General features: G+C 41.5%; 1 protein-coding gene across 1 annotated transcript in view; it reads left to right on the top strand.

Annotated features, from left to right (window-relative positions):
* Positions 1-1,982: 1,982 nt before the first annotated feature.
* Positions 1,983-25,468, top strand: part of EPB41 (erythrocyte membrane protein band 4.1) — a 117,412-nt gene continuing 93,926 nt past the window's right edge. The window contains exon 1 of the mRNA XM_056845755.1: positions 1,983-2,017. The gene's annotated coding sequence lies outside the window, so the exon portion shown is untranslated. The remainder of the gene's footprint in view (positions 2,018-25,468) is intronic.

Below are 25,468 nucleotides of genomic sequence, written 5' to 3'. Positions count from 1 at the left end.
TTTCTGGCAATCCAGCGCTTACACTGTACCACGTTATTTTTGTATTTTAGTAGAGTGCCCTGCCAGGAAATTATAACCCCACCCCTAGCTTGATTGTGGTTTGTGAAGATAGAGATGGGGGGGGGGAAATAAAACTTTCTACCCTTGCTTGAACCTCACATGATTTACAGTAACTCGCTTCTGCCTCCCTCCCCTGGCAGAGATGCGGGTTTTAAGGTCTCGCCTCAACTAGAAGCCCTCTTCACACGCGTGCGCGCTTCCTCTTTCGGGCTTCCCCCGGCGCGCGCTTTTTATCCCCCCCTCCCCCCTTTGCGCGCGTGCCCCGCGCGCGCCACTTCTCCCCCACCAACTGCCTCCCACCAACTGCCTCTCCCCCCACCCCTCTCTTACCCCGCTTAGCTAATGGTTAAACCGCCCGGCCGCGGCTCCGCCTTCTTCTCTTTTCGGCCAATAGAAACCTACTACTATGTTATGGGGCGGGCGGATTGGAAAAACGGGGGAGGGGGATTCGAGAGACCCGAGGCCTTCGCCTCCCCCCCCCCCGCCTTCAACCCGCGGCCACTGGCAACCGTCACTAGTACTATCAACCGTAGAGCATCAGTTGGGGGGGGGGGGAGAGATGCGCGCGCATCCGCCTGTGTGAAGGGAGCGGGCGGCAGCGGGGCTGGCGAGGCGACGGCGAGATTTCCCCTCAGCCGCTGTATCGATTCTCGCTATTGTCAGTTACGACTGTTATTATTTTGGCGCTTCTCTTTCTTCGTCCCCTCCTCCTCCGGCCCCGCGTCGTTTTCCGCCTCACCTCAGCGCGGCGGCCCGACGAGGTGAGTGTGGAGGGGAATTGGGCGGCCGGGCGGGTTGGCGGCGGCGCTGAGGAGAGACCCCCCCCCCCCGCCACCCCGCCGTTCCCCGCTCTCCCCACCGGCCGGGGGTATGGGCCTTTGGCGGGTATCGCTCCTGGTATTGGGCTGCGCGGGGGGTGCCCCGGTTTGCCCCCGGAGGTGGGCGGGCGGCTGGCTCTGCTGGCCCGCGCCTCAGGCTGGCATGGTGGTGGGCAGCGATAATCCGCCTGTGAGGCGCAGGGAAGGAGGAGGGGGGGCGGCTTTTGCCTTGTGCCAAGTGGGGCACGCATTAAGGGCTGTCTGTGGCGCAGGAAAAGGAAGGGGGGGGTACGCGCGTGTTGTCGCGATGGTGGTGGGGAGGCGATCTGCTTTGCTTTGGTACAACCCGGAGCTCTTTAATCATCGCCCCCCTCCCCTTTATTCTGTGTGGAGCATTATGGGATGGGAGATTTGTGACTCCATAAGGCGATCGAAGGGGATGTGGGGAGGGGGGGGGAGGTTGGAGATTAGATGGGGAGATGGAGGGGGGAGCATCCTCGGAGGTGCCCATTGAGCGCTGGGACTCCCCCCCCCCACTCGCTACCACCCTAAATTGCTTGCATGCGTTGAATTGCAGGCTTGGTTGCTTCCCCTAATGTTAACCTACATTTTGTTGTTATCGACAGGAAAGAGAGAGGGAGAGCGTGATGGTGCGTAGAAGGATATGGCGGTGACATCCCATCTCTTGAATGGTGGGAGGGGGGGCTCAGCGGTTGTGTAAGCGTTGGGGGGGAGAGAGGTGGGGGCGAGGACAGTGCTGCTCAGGTAAAAGGAGACGCGTCGCTGGCTCTTGAGAGGGAGCTGATGCCATTGTTGTGACCAAAGCGCCCCCCCTTCCGCTAGCCTGCCACCTATGTTGTTGTCGCGCAAGAATAAAGATTTACACACATGGAGTTATTTATAAATACCACTGGTCGATGCTGATGGTAATCGGGTCAGGCTTAGATTGGTTTCTTCCCAGCATGCTCTGCTTATATAAATCTTCCTATATGCAGTCCAGGAATACTTCAGGGTTTAATTTTTGCTAAATGACACTGTGCAGTTAGAAGAAATCACTCTGGAAATTAATTCCAAAGTGGCATGCAGTGTGTGATTTTTAAATTAAGAAAATAACAACAGAGGAATGCTGATTGTTTTATGTGAGTTTAGGTACACAGTTCCTGTTTTAACATCAACAGGAAGAGAGATGGGTGGTTCTTTCTATAGCTAAGTCAGTGGTGTTTATAACTTTGAAGTTGATGTGATAATGGGGCTACAAATAACTATTTTTTTTGGCCTTTTTTGTAAGTTACGTTTTCATCTACTTGTCCTCCATTGAAAGGAATAATATTTCACTTTAGTCTCTAGAATAAGCTTGATTTCTAAGTCTTCAAACTGAACCTTAAAAAAGAACTCTTCTCGTTCAAATGTATCATTCATTTATGAATACGCTGAGATGTAATTTGATGCAGTAGTCCATGTAGTAGCTGGTACACATAGCAAACTTAGATGTTTTTATAAGAGATATTCCAGTTATACTGCAGACATGCCATGTTTACTCAAAAGGAAGATGACCCCCCTCCCCAAACAATGTTCTACACACAAAATTGTATTACTGGATGTAACTGTAACTTGTATGTGAATGTATGATGATCCCCTTTTTAATTTAATGGCATACTTCAGAAAAAAATAGTGTTGCATGTAAGCAAATACAGTGTGTTCTACAGACTCGCTTTTGTCCCTGTTATTAAGAAATGGCATGCACAAAGATTGGGAACTGTGGATTTACTATATTTGTAGAATTGCTGATACACTGAGCACCTTAAGCTTCAAGTATAAACTGGTAATAACAGCAATATATCATAAATAACATATTCTGCCTTGATGAAATACTGCACCATGCCAAGTTGTAAAAGATAGGCTCAAGAGAGAGAAGGGTTTGCAGAAATAATTCTCCCCCTAGCAATCTACTATTCATGGCTTTAAGCAAATATCCTCTTTATCTTAACTCCACTAGCAGCTTTATCAGTTGTGCTGGCTGTCAGAGTTTTGTTTAATAATGTAATCCTGAGTTAATAAGAGAATTCCAGCTACTGCATGTGTTGAAGCAATGTGCTGCATGTAGACTGGGAATAGCCTTTTGTAGGCAGTATCAATTTGTGAGATCCGGAACTTCATATGAGTATTCTTCATAGATGTCAATTTGATCAATTTTGAAAAGGTGCAAAATTTACAGAAATATATAAAAGCCAAGCAATCTATGGGCATGCTATAGTGGATCCTTTGGGTAAATCTATTTATCAAACTATTTTATGCTCTGTTCATTCATGAGAGTTAAGTTGAAATGGGTGGTAACCAATAAAAGGCAACAAATTATTAGTTAATTAGTAGCAGTCTTTTGGCTGCCATGGGATGGATTTGGGCTCTGTCTGTACTACAGTACAAAACATCAGTAAGAAGCAGAGATTGTACAGAGTGTAAGGCTTCTATTGGTGCACGCTAGACTTCCCTTTCCATAGCTTACTTTTTTGCCCCATTGGGTTTTCAAGGCAAGAGACCTTCAGAGGTGGTTTGCCATTGCCTGCCTGTGAGTAGCAACCCTAGACTTCCTTGGTCTCCCATCCAAGTACTAACCAGGGCTAACCCTTCTTAGCTTCTGAGATCTGACGAGATCGGGCTATCCAGGTCAAACATTGGGAAATTGGCCAGCTGTTGACCTGTCATATTCTTACTAGGTGTTGCTTCTTCTTCTTCACACTTCAAACCCAGCCAAACTATTTTCCTGATTGAGAGAACTGTATGTGGGAAGTGTGTGTTAGTCAATAACAACCAGCATCTATGTGGTCATATACCCAAAAATGGCAACCGCAGTAAGGCTTTTCTGAACAAACAGCAAGCTACACCTGAAGATAATGGCTGGTCCGGGCACCCAAGGCCAGTGTCACATATCTGTCTGACAAAGTGGGCTGTGGATCATTAAACTTATATTTAAATAAATGTTGTTAGTCTTGAAGGCACCACTAGACTTTTGTTTATTTTGCTGTAACAGACTCAGAGGGCTACCCCTTTTTGGAGTCCATTGGCCAGTTGCACTCATGAATTGTATTGCGTCTTTATTGAAATTGCCAGGAGTATTTTAAGATATTGTACTAGGTAGGTGATTAGAGCCGTGGTCTGTATAAGCATGGCACATTTAGCATGATAAGGGACTTCTGAAGTTTAGAACCATTAATAAGAAAATTTATTCATTCACAGTTGTATATCCTTTTATTTAGTATTTGCTGCTATAGTTCTTGCTGCTGAATCTGAAAAGTGGTACTCAATATTTTTAAGAAACCAGTGTTACATTTTGAGGTTGGCATTTTGATCCATCCTATTGGATACTGTTTGCTGAAACAAACAACAGTAATTTTGTCGAAGGCTTTCACGGTCAGAGTTCACTGGTTCTCGTAGGTTATCCGGGCTGTGTAACCGTGGTCTTGGTATTTTCTTTCCTGACGTTTCGCCAGCAGCTGTGGCCGGCATCTTCAGAGGAGTAACACTGAAGGACAGTGTCTCTCAGTGTCAAGTGTGTAGGAAGAGTAATATATAGTCAGAAAGGGGTTGGGTTTGAGCTGAATCATTGTCCTGCAAAAAGTAACAAAGGTAATGTGCTAACCATTGTCCTGTAAGTATCAAGATAATGTGCTAATGAGGGTGTGTTTGTTAATATGGAACCATTGTATCCTGAAGTGATCTGTTAATGTGTGAAATCCAAGGCTAATCTGCATGGCTATTGTTGACTGTAGTCTTTGTTAGTCTGGAGGTTTTCAAGACAGGAAGCCAAGTTTTATTCATTCTTAAACTCTCTTCTTTTCTGTTAAAGTTGTGCTGATGTTTATGAATTTCAATGGCTTCTCTGTGCAATCTGACAAAATAGTTGGTAGAATTGTCCAGTCTTTCAGTGTCTTGGAATAAGACCCTGTGTCCTGTTTGGGTCAGTCCATGTTCAGCCACTGCTAATTTCTCAGGTTGGCCCAGTCTGCAGTATCTTTCATGTTCTTTTATCCTTGTTTGTATGCTGCGTTTTGTTGTCCCGATGTAAACTTGTCCACAGCTGCAAGGTATTCGATATACTCCTGCAGAGGTGAGGGGGTCTCTTTTGTCTTTTGCTGATCGTAGCATTTGTTGTATTTTCTTGGTGGGTTTAAACACTGTTTGTAGGTTATGTTTTTTCAAAAGTTTCTCCATCCTATCAGTGACTCCTTTAATAAATGGCAAGAATACCTTTCCTATGGGAGACTGTTTTTCCTGAGTTTTCTGATTTTTGTTTGGTTTAATGGCTCTTCTGATTTCATTCTTGGAATAGCTGTTTGCTAGCAGTGCGTGATTTAGATGATTAGTTTCTTCCTTGAGAAACTGTGGTTCACAGATCCGTCTTGCACGGTCCATTAATGTTTTGATTATTCCTCTTTTCTGTCGGGGGTGGTGGTTGGAGTTTTTGTGTAAGTAGCGATCTGTGTGCGTTGGTTTCCGGTAGACCTTGTGACCTAACTGAAAGTTTGTTTTACGGATGACAAGGGTATCAAGAAATGGGAGTTTACCCTCAATTTCCTTTTCCATGGTAAACTGAATGTTTGAATGGATATTAAGATGGTTTAGAAAGTCCATTAATTTTTCTTCACCATGGCTCTTCACCATAGTAAATGTGTCATCTACGAACCTGAACCAGACTGTAGGTTTGTAAGGTGCCGATTCTAATGCTGTCTTTTCAAAATATTCCATATAAAAGTTTGCTACTACTGGACTGAGTGGACTTCCCATAGCTACTCCATCAATCTGTTCGTAAAATTCTTTATCCTGTAGGAAATAACTTGGCAAATGTTCAGGGATTCCTCGATACACTAGTTGTCCAAAAACAACTCTTGTGTTTCAAATGGTGTGATAACAAACAGGAAGGCAATTTGGAAGTTACTTAAATTTCTGGATCTATCAAATCCATAAATATGTTATAACTTATCTTAGTAGATTAATATGCATTCCCCAGGCAATATGCTACTTAATGATATGCTACTAAAAAAAATCTGCCAAAAATGTGGACCTTGTCATGTGCTATATATATATATTCCTTTTTATATCTATAGTGAAAGCATGTACATTGCCCTGAACTCCTTGGAGGAAGGATAAATATGTGATAACGTCTCCCATCAGTTGTTGCGAAATCAGTACGTGGTGATATTGCTGAAGTGCCCTGAAAGAACTTCATATAGTGAATGATAATGCTGATTAGTATGGATACAAGACAATACCTACGCAACCCACCATGGAAAGAAGTGCATTGTCGTCTGTTGTGGAAAGCATAAAACTCTTGACAGTCCAGGTGTTATAGTAAAGGGATTCAGCTGTTTGATCTGTCTTAGAACTGTGACCTTTCTGACTGGAATGGTCATCAGACATTTCAATGAGGGTTACTTGATACGGTTTGGGCATTGACAATTGCTGGTTGGAGGGGCAGAATTCTGTGGACCTTTGTGTACATCAGTGGTACTCACTCTGCAGATCACGGAGAACCTTATTCACAATTCCCATCAACCAAAAGAGCAGCATGACCACTGTATGCCCTGTGCACCACCCCAAACACCAAAATAACTTATACATATCATACAACCCCTTTAATTACTAGAGCATCTCTGAGTATGTAGAATTGTCTCACTGCACTGCTATTGAACCATGGCCAGCCCTTGTTATCTAGTCAGAGTTATGACATAAAACAGTGTGCAAGCACGTGAGTTGTCCAGAACTCATAAATGCTCCTCTATGTTAAAAGGTCTCTTCAAGTTTTACTCTAGTTCTGCAGGAGGGTGGTGGTGGTTAGAACCTCTCTTTGTGCTGAGTTTTCTGCTTGTAAGGAACTTTGTTTTATGGACTAGCACTCAACACTGATATGCCCCATTCCACTACCACATTCACCTGATACATTGACCCAGCCTCATACACACAACTGCTATGGCTCCATAGCCTTATCACTATGGACAAGGTGTGTTGTATTTTAAAACAAAACTGTTCGTTTTACCTTGGGCCCATATCTGTGTGTGTGTGTAAAATGCCGTCAAGTCACAGCCGACTTATGGCGACCCCTTATGGGGTTTTCAAGGCAAGAAACGAACAGAGGTGGTTTGCCAGTGCCTTCCTCTGCATATCAGCCCTGGTATTCCTTGGTGGTCCCCCATCCAAATTCTAACCCGGGCCGACCCTGCTTAGCTTCCAAGATCTGACGAGATCAGGCTATATACCATGCTGCCTTCCGTCCCATCTATGTATGTACCTGCCATCAAGTCACAACCATCCTATGGCGACCGAGCAAGGGGCTTTCAAGGCAAGTGAAAAGCGGAGGTGGTTTGCTAGTGCCTTCTTTGCAGAGTCTTGCTCAATGGTTTCCCATCTACGTACTGTCCCTGCTTAGTTTCCAAGATCTGATGAGATTGAACTGAACCATGCTGCTTCCCCTTCCCCCTTGGGTCCGTAGTCATGATGAAATTATCCCAGTTTCTAAAGAAATCGCCCACTTCCCTGGAATGAAGGGTGGGTGTGTTCAGAAATATCTCTGGTTAATGTTGGCTGAAGTGTGTGGAACGTGTAGAGGGGCAGACAAGGCAGGATGGTCTAGAGAAGGACTCATTCAGAATCATTACAAGCCTAGCAAGGGGGTGAAGAAGAGGTTCAGGAGAACTTGAGTTCCTTTACCATATTTCCATGTTTTTCAATACAGTTTTAAACAACAAATATAATAAAATATTGAAAACATTTCAGAAAATAATATTTGGATAAAGCCGTAATCAAAAAGAGCTTCACTAGCAGTGAAATCCTTAAAAAAAAAAAAACCTCTGAATAAGCCTCACTGAATACACATCTGTAGGACTGTCAGCCTGCTTAGTATTGTTCTCTAACTGTCCAAGGGTAATGAAAAACCTGTTGAAATAAACTAGCAGCCAGTGCCGTTAGCATAGAGTAGAATATGTGCAAGCATACTGTGCAATACCAGACATGGGCTGGGTACATTCTGTACCAGTTTAAGCTGGGTTGTCTTCAGGGACAAGCCCCATGTAGAGTGTATTATGTATATAGAAGGAGGAGGAGAAAAGGCCAGAGAGGGAGGCACATCAGGGCTAAGAATTATCGAAAAAGAGAGATGCACAGAGCAAAGATGTGCAAAATAAGGGAAACTGAAATTCACATGCTGATTGACATAACAAATCAAAGGTTTTTGTGCAGGCCTCTGGTTCAGTGCTATTTTAGCTGTTTTCTTTCAAGTGGTGATAATCTTTCTCTGTGTGTTTTTCTACCGTTACTACATTAGTTTTATGAATCATCAGAGTTTGGTTAGGGTCAAAAGATGGCATATATACTTTCAAATTAATGTTCCATCTTGTAACATTGGTTGGAAAACAGATAAATTTCTTTGTCTTTAAAAATCAGTGTTTAAATTTTAAACTTCCAGAAGTATTCTGATCCGCCTATTGCAATGGGAGGTGAAATTTCCACCAATTTTGCTTTCTTGCTGCAGACCCCGATATGCCCATCATGTCATTCTTGGGGATTCTCTGTCCCCCAAGCACAGCATTTCAGAGAAATCAATGGATTGCAGTGGAAGACAGGAAAGTTCTCTTTTGCTGATTGACGCGCCTTCCATTAGTAGAAAATTTAGTCTGGACTCATCCCTGTGCTTTACAGTGCAGAGCTGACTACTCTCAAAATACAGAAATTATTTACTACAGCTATAGCAAAATACACTTTAAAGTATGATCTGAAGAAAACCATATTTCAGATGCTTAAACGTTTCATTTACTATTTGCTGCATTCAGATGTCATGTAATTCTCTTTCGTACTACTTTGTTCTCAGTGACTGTGCCAAGTAGGGGCAGAGCCATATTCTTGTATCTGGTGGTCTCATCCTAAAAATACTTGAAAGTGTGCCACTGATTGAAGTGAAATCTGTTTCTAAGTAAACCGTGTTTAATGTACTGAACAGTCTGCTTCTAAGGTCTGTTGCACAAAGGAAAAGGAGATGGATAGGATTAGATGCAAAGGTTTTTGCCTCAGTGCAGCGTTACAAGGCATCATCTTGCATTGGTTCACCAACTTAGACAATGGATCTGTGGTTGTATTGCTGGGAGTTTAAAGCAGTCATTTATTAATTCAGACCACTGGTCCATGTAGCTCAAGTACTATACCACCTAATTGGCAGTGATGCTCCAAGGTCTCAGGGGAAGGCTTTCCTAGCTCTGTTTCGGGATAATTTTTAGTGAAACATACAAGGGATTGAACCCTGGACTTTTATGCATGCCCAGCATGAGCTGCCCTTCCATCCCAAATAGTTTGAACATCTTGTGTATGTGTCTTTTAAAGTAATCTATACAGACCAGTTGCTTTAAAAAAATAGGGACACGAGGTTTTTGGGAAATGGCGCCCAGCTCCTGGCAATGTGTTCTTTGATCTGGAGTCAAAGTGGCTTCCACTTTGAGGGATCTCTTCAGTTAAACTTCTAGTTCTCACTGCTTGCAGAAAAAAGTGGGTTTTGTTTTCCTTTTCCTCCACAATGCACTTGCATGTAAGCAGCTCCTAAGTTTGACAAACCTTCCTCAGTCTTGAAATAGAATCCAAGCTGTCTGATTTTGCTGCCAGCTCCTTAGGGAAGCATTCTGTTGCACAACAATAATTCAAGTTTCTTGTGAGAAAGAAGGACAATATTTTACAGTGAAATGCTGGGTGGTTTCAGGAATTCTTACACCATAAAAAGGCTTGTTGATATCACCTTGGAAGGAGTAGAACCTTGGTGGAAATGTGGTAGTGTTAACTGCAAGCCACAGAATACTGGCTGCTTATATTGGTATCAATGTTGATACAGCAGCAACACTATGCAACATCCATACAAGCAGGCTTATAATAGATTACTCTAAACAGGCTGATGATTTGGAAACTGTAGTGTTACTGGTATTTCTTAAGTTGTTTGGTTTGTGCTCAAAGTATTCTTCAAAAGAGATGCTTTGATTTAATTACTACTCTTATTTTGGATTTCCTCATTGCCCACTCTCTGTGAGGACTTGAATCTGCTTTGACTGCAATTCTTGGCTTCTCTTTTGTTTTAATGGAATTAGTCAAATATTTTTGAATGAGTAATTCATCCTTACACATGTTACAGCAATTAATGTGACTTATTTTGCTCAAGTCTGACAAATAATTATGGTTTGTCAGCTTAAGGGAAATGACTATAGATAAAGTTTGCTTTATTCTTGGTTGTCTTGGTGAACCATACAATGTATTGCAAATGTCAATATAATACAGATCACCCTCTATTTGGCAATCTAAACTTTTTGTAGAGGCAGAAAATAATTTTTTTGCACTGAGTTTCAACAAGAAAGGAAGTTTATAAAAGAAGTCCTTGTGTCAGTTTTACAGGAGTTGGGTGTTATGCACCTTGACTCTGTACAGAGGTACCTTTTTTCATCCTTTCAAGGGGTAAATGGCAAAAAGCCCCCTTCCCCTGGGTGCTTGCTTCACCTCTTACTAAATCCTACATAGAAATAATTGCATGGCAGGAAATTGCAAATGCCTCACATCAAGATAGTTGCTTGCAAAGATGTTGCATGTGTGTGTAAGTCTATATAATGTGTAATATATCTGTATCATGTGCAGGATTATAGCATGATTCCTTTATGCACGAATGTTGCAGATTCTGCGTGAATGTGAGTTCCATAGGAATGTGGTAAAGTTCTCAGTCAATAGTGGAAAGATTGTAAAAGGCTCACTGAAATTCCCTTTCCCTGCTAAAACTGTTGATAGTTGTCATTGTCGTTCTTTCACAGCCTTTCTGTGGAATGAAGGTGATTTCTCAAATTTTTTCCCCTCTATTTGGAACACTTGTCAATAGGATGAAGTTTGGCAGTAGACTCTGTTTGAATGCATGCATATGACACGATCCTCTTCCCCTCTCTTTAAAATTCTTGCTTTTGCAAACAGAGTTGGGATCCACTGTCAAGATTCACTTCTCCTGTAAGCAACCCTGTAGTTGTAGGCAGTCCTTGCACATAAACAGAATGTGTTCTATAATTTTGCTAATCCTGACGTATTGGAGTTGGATTTTTAAAACTAATTTTATAAAATGATCACAGTGCAATGAAATATGAGAACTTTTTTAAAGTCCAGGGCAGCTAGAGTAGTTTGGTAGTCTACTACCTCATAAATGCAGCAAATGTGAAACATCTTTACAGTTTTTTCTGCCTTATCAGGTATGGGTATGATGCTGTGACAGTGTTGTGTTGCAAAGGTCAGGTGTATTTGTGCATCCTGTTACTGTGTTGGAATTTAATTATAGACTTTCCTCATAGCCTTTTAAAAATATGGTGATCAAATTTCAAAGACTGATATCACACCTTTTTGGAAAACCATATTTAATTAATTTCATTTGGCAGAATAGTTTTGATAGTTTTGAAATGATAGTTTTGAAATCCTGAGGACATTTTTCTGGGTAGTCATTTGTAATATGGCATGTAGTTATCATGAGTCAGCAAGGACTAACCCATGGATGAAGCTTCTTGCATTTCTGCCTATCTATGGAAGATAATTCACAGTGGGTAGCCGTGTTAGTCTGTTTGCAGTAGTCAAAAAGGGCAAGAGTCCAGTAGCACCTTAAAGACTAACAAAAATATTTTCTGGTAGGGTATGAGCTTTCGTGAGCCACAGCTCACTTCTTCAGATACTTCTTATCACTTCTTATCTGAAGAAGTGAGCTGTGGTTCACGAAAGCTCATACCCTACCAGAAAATATTTTTGTTAGTCTTTAAGGTGCTACTGGACTCTTGCCCTTTTTATCTATGGAAGAGTGAGGGAAATGCCCTTTACAGTGCAATCCTAAAGAGAGTCACTCTGGTCTAAGCCCATTGAAATGAATGGAGTAACTTAGACTGGAGTAACTCTCTTTAGGATTGCACCGTTAGACAAGGAATGCCAAATGCATTCTGCCCCCTTCCCCAGAAAATGCAGTTCTGTAACACCATAGTAATTATGGGAATGATATAGTACTTTTGTGCTATAGTACTTAAGGGAATAGTATTTGGAAAATGGATAAAGGTGGAATCTTACGGTTTAAGGGATGCTGATTTTTTTATATATACAGAAAAAATCTGCATGTTGTGAGAGGGGAAGTTGTTAGGAAAATGGAATGAATGTAACACTTGTTTGGAAATTGCTGTATTTACAAACTTCAAATGTTTCTAAACAAATTGTGATGATTTATTAATCAATCATTTTTCATGTCTTCTCCTTTTAAATGTTTGTTTACAGTAAACACAAAAAACAGTAACAAGACATCCGTATAATCAAAAGAAAAATAAATCTTTTTTCATTCTAACATTGTAGCAAGAAAAAAAACACACCCTGTTCTTCCAGTGTTTACAAATTCTAGATAAACATTCCAGTAGCTGATAAAGGGAACCCACTTTTGTACATATGGCACCAAGCAGTTCCTACCCAATCCAGAATGCATTTTGTCCATAAGCTTGTCCATTTTTGCCAAGTCCAAAACATTATGGAGTCTCCTGAATGGGTGTTGGAACTTTAGGTTTTTTCCAGTACCTAACCAAAACAATATAGCTGGAAACAGAAGCTTTATACTCAACAACTTCATAAAAGATAGGCAGCTCACTGGAATATAATTCAGTTGAATTTACAATGGGTTGCAACCATTCTTAACACCAGCGTTTACTAAGAGAACTTGCCACCAGTACCACTCTACATAGAAAGAGTTGGGAAATATCAGCATAAAGATCAGAACACTCCCAACTAATACATTTTTAAATTGAAAATTCTATTTTTGAGCCAGGGTGAGATACCAGCAAAAAACAACGTTGTACTGAGCTTCTCTCAATACATATTTTAGCAAAGGAGATCTTACATAACTACAAATGTATTCTTCCAAACTTTATGGGAAATAGGACCAGGATCATTATCCCAATGGATTTTATACTTATCTTTTTATGATTAGATGCCAGCAATATTGAATAAATAGAGCTTATCATTAGATCATCCTGAAATGGGGAGGGAAATTTATGTGTGTGTGTGTGTGTATATATATATATATATATATATCAACCTATCTCATGAGCTCCCTCATGGGTTTTCCTACTCTTGTACTGAACTTCATGCTTAATTGCCTGTCAGCAGGACAATGAAATGGGACTTCCCATAAACAAATGCAGAAAAAGCATAGCCTTGTAATTTAAAAAAAGAGAGAATTTTTTTTGCCAATAAATAAATAGCTGCTCTTTTCCTCAAGTTCAACAGTGTTCATTATTTCCAGCTGGACAGCCCTCATTTAGCTAGCTGAAGCTTAATTCTCTACTGTTGTATGTACTGTGTACATCCCCTTTTAAGTAACTGGTTTAATTCTCAACTAGAGCATTTCTGAGTGGAAATTGCTAGCACTTTGTCAGCTTCTTAAAATTCTGGAGCTAAAAAGGCTAATAGCACACAGTCAGTATTGGACAAGAGAAAGGTGAGGCAAGGCATCTTGTGGTTCTTGTAAGATTTCCACATTTTCCATTCTTGTTCGTTGGTTAGACCCAACCCTGGTTTAAGTTGGTTTGTGCTAAGATGGTTCATGCAACCATTATTTTTTTCTTTTAATATTTTACGTTCCCACTTTGTAACCTTGTTGTGAAATTTGCTTCAGGCATTATTACAAAGAGCATGGTGAAGGGCGAGAGTAGGTTCTTACCACCTCTATTCAACCCTAGTTTCTCTATAGCATTACAAGTTTTGGCTTTTGAAGGCTCCAAGCCAGAGCTTTGCAATCCTATGGGAAAGTTTGCCTCAGGTGCTGTTTTGGGGGGAAGGGTTTGGGAGGATGAAATGTGAGAAGCAGACTGCTGTCCCAGCACCTGTATAAGGAAATGCCATTCTCAGACTGCAAAGCTCAGGAATGGGCCGTTGGGTCAGTAGAATTTGCTGACAAGCCCATTATTAAGCTTTGCAGTAACATTTCTGCACAATGTTGTGTTTGGTTCTGTGAGGGTGGGGAACTGCCTTGTACTTACTACTCTTTCAGCTTTGAAATCTGTGGCAAGGCTCAAAAAAATCCAATGTGCCAGGTCACCATGGTGCTTAGAAATTTCATTGTCAAGCCTAGTATGTTCTGAAATTATTTTATTGGAGCATGTCTCAGCAGTTCTCAGTGGAAACATATTTCACATCAAAATGCTTTGTTTTGTGACTTAAAATAAATGTGCACAAAGTTCTTGTCTCTGCTTGTTTATAACTAAACTTAGCTTTATACAGGTGTGGGTGAACTCATTTCTTAATCAGTTTCTTGTTAATACTGGCTCCAATAGTTTATTAAATGGAGCTATTTAAAAGCAATAATGGAATTATGAGAAATTGGGCAGAATTATTTTAGGGTTAGAGGTTAAATTTGTGATGTGTTGATGATAATCAGGGTTACCCCATGTTAATTTTTATGCAATGTTTTTGTCATAGCCCTTGAAGAGGTTGGGAATTAGGTGTTATGGTAGTAAGGATTAGAAAATACAATTAATAAAATACAGGCTGAAAAATGAGTCTGGCTCCTAACCTACCTCCCCAATAAAATTTGTGAAGGCCTGGTCTGTGGCATTTTCCTATAGAGCTTTTATTGTGGTGAGTGACAAGCCTCTTTTCCCATGGCTACTTTTGCTTCCTTGCACTCTGTGAAGACGTGTGGAGTGGGAAGGAAGACTTTGTCATCTTTACTCTTTTATTTGTGAATTCTCAAAGGTTTCCCACCTGTGGATGTATCATGCCAATCACAAAAGTAGCAAATGTTGGTTATCCCCAGACAAGAATAAGAATACTCAGGTGACTCGATAGGTAATGCAGAAAAATATTAGGAAGGAGGAGAAGCCTGGTAACAGTGTGAGGCAGGTAGCCTAAATACATGTTGCAAAGTCTTTGGGTCATGTTCAGGTCTGCCATGAGGACTTTCAGTCTGACATGCTTTTCACATGCATGGTTCCCAGGCATGCAGGGGAAGGACTGATTTGGATCAGCGCCATAGCATTCAGAGACTGGTTAATCCTCCCTCTGTACCATTTTCCTAACCTGAAAGGGCTCTGGAGGCGCTATTTGGGTTATTCATGTACACTGATGGGATATGCATGGGTTTAAAGTTGGGAAGACAGGGCGGGGGAAGGTGCAACTGCCTACTCTCCATGTGGTGTAGTCCTACTCTAAATTGTGATCCCTGCACCTGGAGATTGAGTTCCCAGTGGAGAGCTTGCAATGCACATGTCTTCATGTTGAACCTGGACACAACCTGAGGACTTTATAATATGTAGTTAGGTCCTGAGTAAGCATGCTCTTGAAATGTTGAGAGCAGTTAAGGGCAGCAGACACCTAAGAGCTTATAGATAGCACATTCTGGAACGGAGGGAAATTTATGGATATTTATCAGCCTTCCTCATGGGCTCCCAGCTTTTCCACTCCAGCATTAAATTGCATGCTTGATTGCCTGTCAATAGGGCAATGAAATGGGACTTCCCAAAGACAAAGGAGGGAATGTAGGGAAAAATAATGTATTTGTTTTAAGAGAAGATAATTCACCAAAAGTGGCCTGATGAAAACTGAACATTTTCATTGAGTTCCAGGAGGCATGGAATATTAAGAGCTGTTGGGAATCAGTAAAAAAAGTGGTGTGGAAGTGGTGAGAAGAACAATAGGGGAGAGGGAAAAACAGTCCACTCAAGCCTCTAACAGCATATAGTATTCTTTAGAGCTAAATTTGGGATGGGGAGAAATTTTCAAATCTTTTCTTCTTTGCCCCTGTTATTCCTCCTTAAACCTCAGCTTACTCCCTCTAACTTCACAGTGGAACTTTTAGAAAACAGGATATTTTAATGCAGTCTGAGTTGTGTTTACGTCCTGTTGTTTTTAATGGGGTTTACATCCAGAGAAGTGAGTTCAGCAAGGATTTCAACCTTGCTTATTCAGCTGCTGGACAGCTCCTTACTAAAATTAAAGCTGTAAAACAATACAGAATGGTAGGAGCAGTATTTTGTGTTTATTGCATATCGTATGAATTGTTGATCGACTTTTAGGGGTGAGCCATGCTATGTTCTTACACCTGGAGAACAGACCTTGACAAATTTTCTTTGGCTCTAGGAGCCATCCCATAAAATTAGGAGCCAGGCTTGTTTATTAGTCTTCAGAATTTTGTACAATAATTACCACATTTTCTAATTATTGCTGTCACAGAATCCAATCCTAACCTCCTCAATTTCTTGTAATTTTATTTTATAACAAAAGTGCTGTATATAAATAAATATAGGTATGGCCCTGGCTGCCACCCTACAACAAAAAGCTAACATAACCTCCCCTATTTCTGATAATTAGAATCATACAAGGGTTAAAATCATAGAACCATAGAGTTGGAAGGGACCACGAGGGTCAATCTAGTCCAAAGTTTCTTAAACTGTGGGTCGTGCCCCCATAACTGAATGTGGGGGTTGCGAAAAATTTGGCAACAGTAAATAATAAAATTATATGTATACCAAAGAATTGTTTTAAAATAAATTTCTTTATGATTTATTATCAGTAAATGTTTCATTTGTATACCTATTTTATATACCTATATACCCAGGGTCGCATAAAAAGTTCTTGGGCGAAAAGGGGGCGTGAGTGGAAAAAGTTGAAGAAGCCCTGATCTAGTCCAACCCCCTGCACAATGCAGGATTCACAACTACCTTCCCCCCACTCCCAGTGACCTCTACTCCATGCCCAGAAGATGGCCAACAAACAACCCCCCCACAAAAAAAAAAATCCCTCCAGGATTCCTGGCCAATCTGGCCGGGAGGAAAATAGCTTCCTGATCCCAAAGTGGTGATCAGCATTTCCCTGGGCCTGTAAGAGAGGCACTGTAAGCTGGGCATCCCTGGGTATTGTAATCTGCAATAATTCCATTATTGCTTTAAAAGCTCCATTTAACTGAATAATGGAGACATTATAGAAAGCAACTGGTTAAGAAATGAGTTCATCCACCACCACGGAATGGTGTAAAATAAACATATAAACAAGCAATGACAAGAACTTCATATACCTGTATTTCGATGCCATACAACAATGTGAAATGATAAATAAGCTTTGTACTCCTCATTGAGAGACACCACGATAAAGTCATTACTGTAAGTACTAGGCACCACCATGAAATTTCTAGGTGCCATGGTGACCTGGCACCCGGGATTTGTCAACTCCTGTTTTAGAATATCAATATAATATTCATAAAAGTGTGTTTCTGATCAGATCAGGTCATTATTTATCAATATATCTAAATTTCAGCATGGCCAAATCTGTGAATACCCTTAGTGGTCATTGCTAGGCAACCACAATAGTATTGCCAGAAGAAGCCTTGTTTTTTGTCAGTAAAAGGCCGGGGGAAGAGAATCAGGGCCCTTTCTAGAGATGTTTTGGCCTTTGAGGGAGGACTCATTGGGGCCAGGCCCAGAAGCATCTGCTGGGCGACTTGATAGCATGAAACTTGCATGATTCACCGAGGCTTTGCTGCCCACTTCTGTTCAACAGCAGAAAGCCAGTGTGGTGTAGTTGTTAAGAGTTTCAGACTAGGATCTTGCAGACTCACCTTTGAATATCCACTCTGCCATGAAAACTCACTGGGTGACTTTGGGCCAGCCGTATCTTCTTTGCCTAACCTGCCTCACAGGGTTGTTACAAGGATAAAAGGGAAGAGAGGAGAATGTGGTAAGCTTTTGATGGTCCTTATTGTGGGAAAAGGCAGAGTATAAATGAAAGAAGGAGAGAAGGAACCAGGAAAAGGGGAGAGGCTATGGAAGCTTTTGTGTGTGTAAAGTGCCATCAAGTCGCAGCTGACTTATGGCGACCCCTTTTTTGGGGTTTTCATGGCAAGAAACTAACAGAGGTGGTTTGCCTGTGCCTTCCTCTGAACAGCAACCCTGGTATTCCTTGGTGGTCTCCCATCCAAATACTAACCAGGGCTGACCCTGCTTAGCTTCTGAGATCTGACCAGATCAGGCTAGCCTGGGCCATCCAGGTCAGGGTATGGAAGCTTTTAGGGAGGGGAAAGAAGAAGCAGTGGAAGAAGGGAAAATGAGAGCTCTGCCCCGCCACTATTTGTTGTGGGTCACCTGCTTGCTCTCTACACATTTCTTTGCTTAATACTTATTCTGTAGAAGTGCTTTTGAATCATTTAGTTCTTATAATAGTTTACCAGTGAAAATTGCCTCAGTTTGTTTTTGAGGAATTCTGGGAGGGTTGGAGTTTAAGAATGTTTTCATTGCAGAAAACTGTACATAAGCTGTTAGTCTGATTGGAACGGAGAGTGATCTCAGCCAGCTTTTTGGGCCCTTGTTGTGTTTTTGCCCGGATTCATTTGAAGGGGTTTCCTGGCTGTGGTTTTAACTCTAACAATAATATCGACTGTGCTTGCAGAAAAAAGGATTTGTGTGGGTTTTTTATTCTTTTATGTTACATGAATGTGTCTTTTTACAAAATTGTCTTGTTGGTTTTGTTGTCCACTACATACTGAAACTAATAGATCATTTGTTTGGCATTATGCCTCTAAAAATCAAAATGCTTTTGGATTGGGTTGCAATTTTTTTAAAAACTGTTTAAGGTTAGGATAGCTTGGAGGCCAAAGCATTTCTACTAGTAACATATCTCTCTCTTGATTATTATCATTTATATCTGGTACAAAAGTGGTATTCCTTAAAAATGCATCAACAACATTTAACATTATATATACTATCTTACATTGATTTGATTTTGTTGTCGAATGAGACTCTTTAGCAGTTTTGTTGCAGCTAATTTGAAGTTCAGGTTCTCTACAACTGTAAGGGCCAAGCTAGATCTTTCATGGTAGATGCTTTCCTTGTATGTGTGAGAGAATAAGAAGGAGCCATTGTAAACTGCAAGATAAGAGGAGCAGAGCAGATTAGTTCATAACCCTTTCCCAGAGGCCTTTTTCCTGATCAAAATTACTTTCCACAATCTGTTTTTCCACTTTCAAAGGAGGGGGAAAATGGGCATGGCAGTTTTGATTGGAGAAGCAGAGGATCCCTACTTACGGGGGTCCGTTGTTTGCGGAGCCGCGCAGGGTGGCGGGGCCCGGCTGGCCGTTCGGCCGCGGGAGTGGGGGGGGGAGCGACGGGTGGGGGCAACTCCTTCTGGCGGGCGGTCAGCTGCGTGGGGGGCGGCATGGCGCTGCTCTCAGACCCTCTTGCTGGGGGGGGGGGGAACCGGATGGAGGTGACCTGATGTTCTGCCGCCTCGCGCCTTTCCCTTGTCCCGCCTGCTTTTTAAAGGGGCCAATTGAGGCCCTGCTCTCCTGCCTCTCCGTCCTGGCCGGCACTAACTGACCAGAGGTGTTCAGTCTGGTCCGCCGGCCGGGTATTTAAGGGGAGGAGCCGCTCATGGCTGGCCCTGTTTCCGGCCTGCTTTGTCCCGCCCACCCTCCCCCTTTTTCTTATCTATGGCTAGGTTGCTGTAGTGTTTAGTAGTTCGGAGGCATGTTGTGTACTGTTGTTCACTGTTGTTCCAGGTATATACGGGCTGTTCTCGAATTGTTTATTGTTACTATTGTTGGGGTTTAAGGTTGGTTTATTAAGGGTTGCTTTACCATGATTATCTGTCACAACTGTCGGGGGTTGGGGGTTTTGGGCATGGGGCCAGAATCCTGTTTGGGGAAAAGCCAGCCTGCAAGCCCCCTTTTCCCGGGCTGGGGACCCCAATAAGGGGTTTTGGGGGAGGAGGCCTGTGGGTTGACATGCCCGGTGGGGCAGTCAGGGCGGCCTGCCTCCTTCCAATGGGCAGTGGACCACACAGTGGCTGCCGTCCATGTGGGTCCTGGATCTGCTAACTTAGGCTGTACCCAGCATGGGCTGGGCACAGGATACATCAGCTGGCAGCGGGTCACCTGATGTCAGGATTCTGCCTCCATGCTTGCCAATGCCTAATGATGTAAGTTTTTCGCTGTGTGTATTAAAAGTTGTGGCCTGTTTTATTCCATACATGTGTTGCGTCATATTTCTTATTCCAGAAAGGGTTAGAAGCAGTGCGGGGCCCCCCCCGGGGGCAGGGAGGTCCCATTTATCAGGTAAGAGCAGACGGGCCCTGGGACCCCTATTGGCCTGGATCTGCAAAAAACACCTTGTGTGTGGGAAGGGTTAAGCATCTCTTCATTTGATAATATTTCTGCTGTTCATTTAAAAGGAAAAATAATTCAAAGGAAAAATAATCCAAAGACTGTTGCATGTGTCTACCATTTAAAACATAGTCTTGCCCTAAGAGGGGTAAATGAGATCAGCTAAAATCAGAGTGTTTTGCAGTCTACTTGGGTGAAGGACATGAATTGAAGCCTAAGATACTTCATATTCAATGACAGCTTGTAGTTTTGAAAGTTAATTATGTATCTTGGTTTTTAATGTAGGTTTCACATTCAGTTTGCATCAAGTATATCCTATAGAGCTTCCTTTCTAATACATAATTACTGCAGGTAGATTTTTTGGAATTTCAAGGTGCTGGGATTAAAGTTTCTGGCATTTGGGCATCCAGGTATTTTTTACTAAACTTAAGGTGACTTGGGCTGCAATCCTGAAGGGGCCCCGAATCTTCTTAAGAACCAGCGTGTCCCTGCGCCAGCATAAGTGCCCATTTATCTCAGGATAATGGGCACTTGAGCCATTCTGGGGGCAAACGCGCTGGGGAGCCATGGAACTATGCTGGCCAATGCACGCTGGCAGGGAATTCCCAGAAGGAAAAGTCCACGCTGGCATGGGCGGGCATTCCTGGGGGCGGAGCTGCCTAACCCTTTGACCCAGGAACGTCCCCTTGAGCTGCAGTGGCTATGCCATCTTTTTGTTTGGCATAGCCTTGCTCTTTTCAATGGGGGAATTTCCCTTTCAACTTTTTAAAAAGCCCCTTAATTCATTTTCGGAGGCAAGGAAACCTCTGTGGAGGCGGCGTGGCTGTTCCATTCCCAGCTGCTGCCTAACTGCCCCCCCTTTCAGGAATGGGCTGTTAATGTAACTCTTTGTTAGTAGTACTGATTGTTTCTTATACCATTTAAATGTTGTTTTATTGACTCAATCATAGAAGCCATGGCCCTCAGTTTGCAAGACCTGAACAAGGCTGTTAACAATTGGAGGTCATTAATTCATGGGGTCACCATAGGTCAAAAGCGGCTTGACCATACAACGCACACACATATATTAGTATCCGCAAAAATCTCGAAATGTAGATTTTTAAAACTACAATGGAATAACTAGTTTTTTAAATCTCTGAAAAGTCATTGAATCTGCAATCTGTCATCTCCTGTAGTCCTGTGTTCTTGGTAAAAGAAAAAGGTATTTCATGCTGTGTTTTCATGGTACTAGTTTCCCCTCCCTTTTTCTCTTCCTGTTTTGTTTTTGCCTTTGACTGCCCTTATCTAAACAGTGATGGCTTTCTTGTGTGTCTTAGTTAATGCTTCCTGTTTGGGTTAATATCTTTTAAAAAATGAAAATCACAGATGTTGTCAGATGTGCTATATTTGGAAAGCCAAGGATGAGTGGAAAAATTGCTCCACATTTTCATATTATATGCCCTTTCTCCATTTATCTGCCTGGCAACATCTGTGTTGGAGGTTCTTTTAAATGTAGTCAAGGATGGCCAGCATTTCCCAGTTGAGTGTTTTTAATACAAAATGAAACAGAAGCATAATAGGGCAGCTGGTGGGGGCCAGCAATGCTTTGGGGAAATCTTCAGCAGCTGGGTCTGAACTGGAAGGGAGGTCCTGAAGGGGAGGGTAATGCAGAATTAATGGTAAGAACAAAGAGAAAAACAAACACAAGTATAAGGTGGGGTGGGGAGTGATGAATGGCTAGGGAAAGAGAGCTGAACTACAGTAGTAGTTCAAATACAGAGATGCGGTAATTAACTTCATTTTAGCATGAAGTAATCTTGACACAACACATTGATGTGAAGAGTTAGCGTGAATTAAAGATTGAATCACTGAAAACATGGAAATAAGATTTGATTCTACTTCTGAGTGTTCTTTTAACCTTCTAATGCACCTCTTACTGATGGCATCCACCCTTATCTAATGAATGGTAAACCTTTTTTTACTTATGGAAGCACTTTTGTCAGCCAGATGTTAAACTTGTCAGTTTGGTCTTCAGTATTGCTATACTTGGATGGGTGTGCTTTTATAGTGATGTCAGATAGTGAACAGCTTTTAAGAGTGACTAAATATCACCCAAAACAAGAGAACTTGAATGTGATTGGCTGTAATCTTTTATCCAATATATGGCAGCAGCTGAACCAGTGTTTAATGTAACACAGAACTGCAAGCTGTTTTTTTAAAAAGGCAAGAAAAAGATCAGGTGGGCAGCCCATTCCGGAAGGGGGAGCAGTTAGGCAGCGGCTGCCTCCTCAGAGGCTTCCCAGCTGCCGAAAATAAAATAAAAATCTTTAAAAAATGTTAAAAGGGAAAACGCCCCAATTGAAAAGAGTGAGGCTACGCCACCAAAAAAAGGTGGTGTAGCAACGCTGCTGCTCAAGGGGGCATTCCCAGGGCAAAAGGTTTAGGAAGCTGACTAACATCAGCGCCGCCCCTTGGAACACCCTGGGAATGCCCCCTATGCTAGTGCAGGGTCCCACTTCCGGAATTTCCCCATCGGCATAGCAACGCTGTCAGCAGAGTCCCACGCTGCGGCGTGGCTTAGGGGCGCCAGTGTGAATGCCCCCCTTGCCAGTGTAAGTGCCCCTTATCCTGGGATAAGGGGGTACTTACATCGGTGTGGGGTCACCCAGACTCCTAATCTGATTCCCCCCTTCAGGATTGCAGCCATAAAATCACAGCAAGAGTTGTTTGTATATCCTTACTGCTGGACAGAATCTCTGCTTGTGACATAAGCCTAGGATTTGAACCTAGATGTAAAAGCAACCTAGAATGCTGTGTTGTGTATTGCTTATTCATACTACTTATACAGTCATGTACACATCTGTAGGATATCTATAATCATTTTAGTTGCCTGTCCTTGTTACAAAGGAAATAGATGTTCTACTGATGCTCAGCTGTGTTGGCAGAATGATATATTACTACACTGGATCAAGAATTCAGTATTCTAGTTTATGGCACATTCGAAAATAAGCACTCCTGCCAACAACTGTATTGCTTTGACGTGGACAGGCAGAAGGGGCCAGCATAATTGTCTTGCTTGTTGAGTATGCACTGTACCAAAGAGCTTCAGTGGGATTCCTAATGGCTGAATAATTGAAATTCAGGGATCATTTCCCCCCCCAAGCAGAAATGCACAAATATTAGAAGATTGCTAATCAGATTGTTTTACAATTCAGTCTGTTTCTCCTCTTCTTGTGACTTGTTTTATATTTTCTTTAATCTTAAAAAAAGTTGTCCATGCAAAATGATTATCTACAAGGGAACATTGAACACATGCATAATCGAGTGTTTTTGCACAGAGCACCTATCCACATATGATTGTGCAGTCAAATTTTGTTCACTGAATGGCAGTTGCCTTCACAGGTCTCAGATAGGTTGGTTGAAAAACAATAATGTGCTCTAACAATTGAAAAGTGCGTATTGGATGGATTTGCTGTGACTTTTTCATCTTGGTGCAAGGTAATTTTTGTAAAAATTACATAGCAGTATGGTTCACATGGAAATGGCTGAGTGAAGGATCCATTAGGCATTACAATCAAAGACCAGTGTGGCTAACAAATTAGATTCCCCCTCCTTGAAACTATTGGGAATTATTGTGTAAAAAAGAGGGATAAGCATATAGAGATACAAATCAGCATGTGTAGATGCTCAGCAGTTTAAAAGACCTGGGTCAAGGGAGTTTTGTCAGTTCTTCAGTAACTCAAAATACAAACACTATGCGATGGATAATTGAGTAGCATTTGAAGTGCAAATGAGCATATGTGTGTGTTGCATTTTGTGTTCCATTCCCCCACCCCAAATAATGAAGAAAATAAAGTTTATTTCACTGCCTCTGTTAGTGGATTTGAATACCTAGTAGTGAAGATATACAGGCCATTACTCGGTGAAGCAAGCTATAACTTTTGTAGCGTATGAAAGTTTTTAAAGGAAAAATTGTAGTTTAATGAGCAAGACTGTAGTGGTGAAATGAGCAAGACTGCAGTGGTGAAATGAGCACTGATGTTTAAGTTTGGTGGTGGTGGAAAGGGATGTCAAGTTGCTGCTAACTTATGGCAATCCTGTAGGGTTTTCTTTCTTTTTTTTAATAACATTTTATTGCTTTTTCCATAAAGTTGATACAATAATCCCATTCGAGATGCCATCTAGCTTATTTTTCCATATATAAACAATAATAATACAATGCTGAATGGATATCTTCATAGTAAAATACATATAACAATTTGAACTTCCCCCCCAACTTCCTCTAACCCATTCTTAATCCTGTCACTTCTTTGTATCATTCTTTGTCTATCCTTCTAAAACATTATATATTTATTTTTATTTATCTATTTCTTTCTAATATCCATACAAACTCCATAACTTTGTAACCCTATTTGATATGATTAGTCATTAAAAATAATTAAAAATGTTAATGAGGTATAAATTATTCCAAAAACTAGGATAGAACTACACATACATAACATTATCATGTAAATTAAACTTTTATTATTATTATTTCCCTACATCTCCCCTTATTCCCATTATTTTAATACCCTCCAACCCTTCATCCATTCTTTTTAAAAGACTTTTTCTGTCGAGGGTTTCTATTGTTCTTTTCTTGCTTTCTTGGTGTAGTCTCTTGAAGTCCATGGTTGCTACATCTTGCCCAGTTGAGTCTTCATCCCGTCGCATTTCTTCTTGGTCTCTTCCTTTAATTGGATCTGTCAGTTCTTTGTGGCTTAATAGAAATCTTTCAGCCTCAACTGGTGAATTTACCACACATCTGCTTTGTTTATAGATGAACGTGAGTCCTTGTGGTATTAACCAGGCATACTTTATTCCATTTTTCCTCAATATCGTTGTGAAGTCTTTGTAAGCATTTCTCTTTGCAACCAAGTGGCGAGGTATATCTTTCAGCATTATTAATGGTAATCCATCTACCGAAAGAGGACTATCATATTGGATTTGCATGATTGCATTCCTAATTTTGAGATCAAAAAAGGCAATCACAATCTTTCTAGGAGTTGATTTCTGTATTTTTGGTGACAGGGGAACTCTGTATATTTTGTCTATTGCATAGTTTATTTTTGATCATTTAAATGGAAAATGTCAGCAAGTGATTTTATCATAGTCTCTCTGGTGTCCCCATATTTTTCCGCGAGATTGCGTAATCGTAGATTTGATTCTCTCGATTTCATATCCAAAAGTGCTATCAGGTCCTTCAGAATCTCTCCTTGTATTTGTAGGTCTCCAATTTGTTTCTCATTATCTTTGGTTTCCTTGTAAATTTCCTTTTGTTCCTCCGCCACTTTTGTTATGGTAATTTCCATCTTATTCATGTCTATTTTTAATACCTTCACTTGTTCTTTAATTGACTTAATCTCATTCATAAGATTGTCAAGTTTCTGGTCAAGTAGTTGAGTCATATGCTGTG

This window comes from Euleptes europaea, chromosome 3 (assembly GCF_029931775.1).
Source record: "Euleptes europaea isolate rEulEur1 chromosome 3, rEulEur1.hap1, whole genome shotgun sequence".
In the NCBI taxonomy this organism is placed as follows: Eukaryota; Metazoa; Chordata; class Lepidosauria; order Squamata; family Sphaerodactylidae; genus Euleptes; species Euleptes europaea.
The sequence above is the reverse complement of the archived record's forward strand: the minus strand, read 5'-3'. Positions and strand labels throughout refer to the sequence as shown.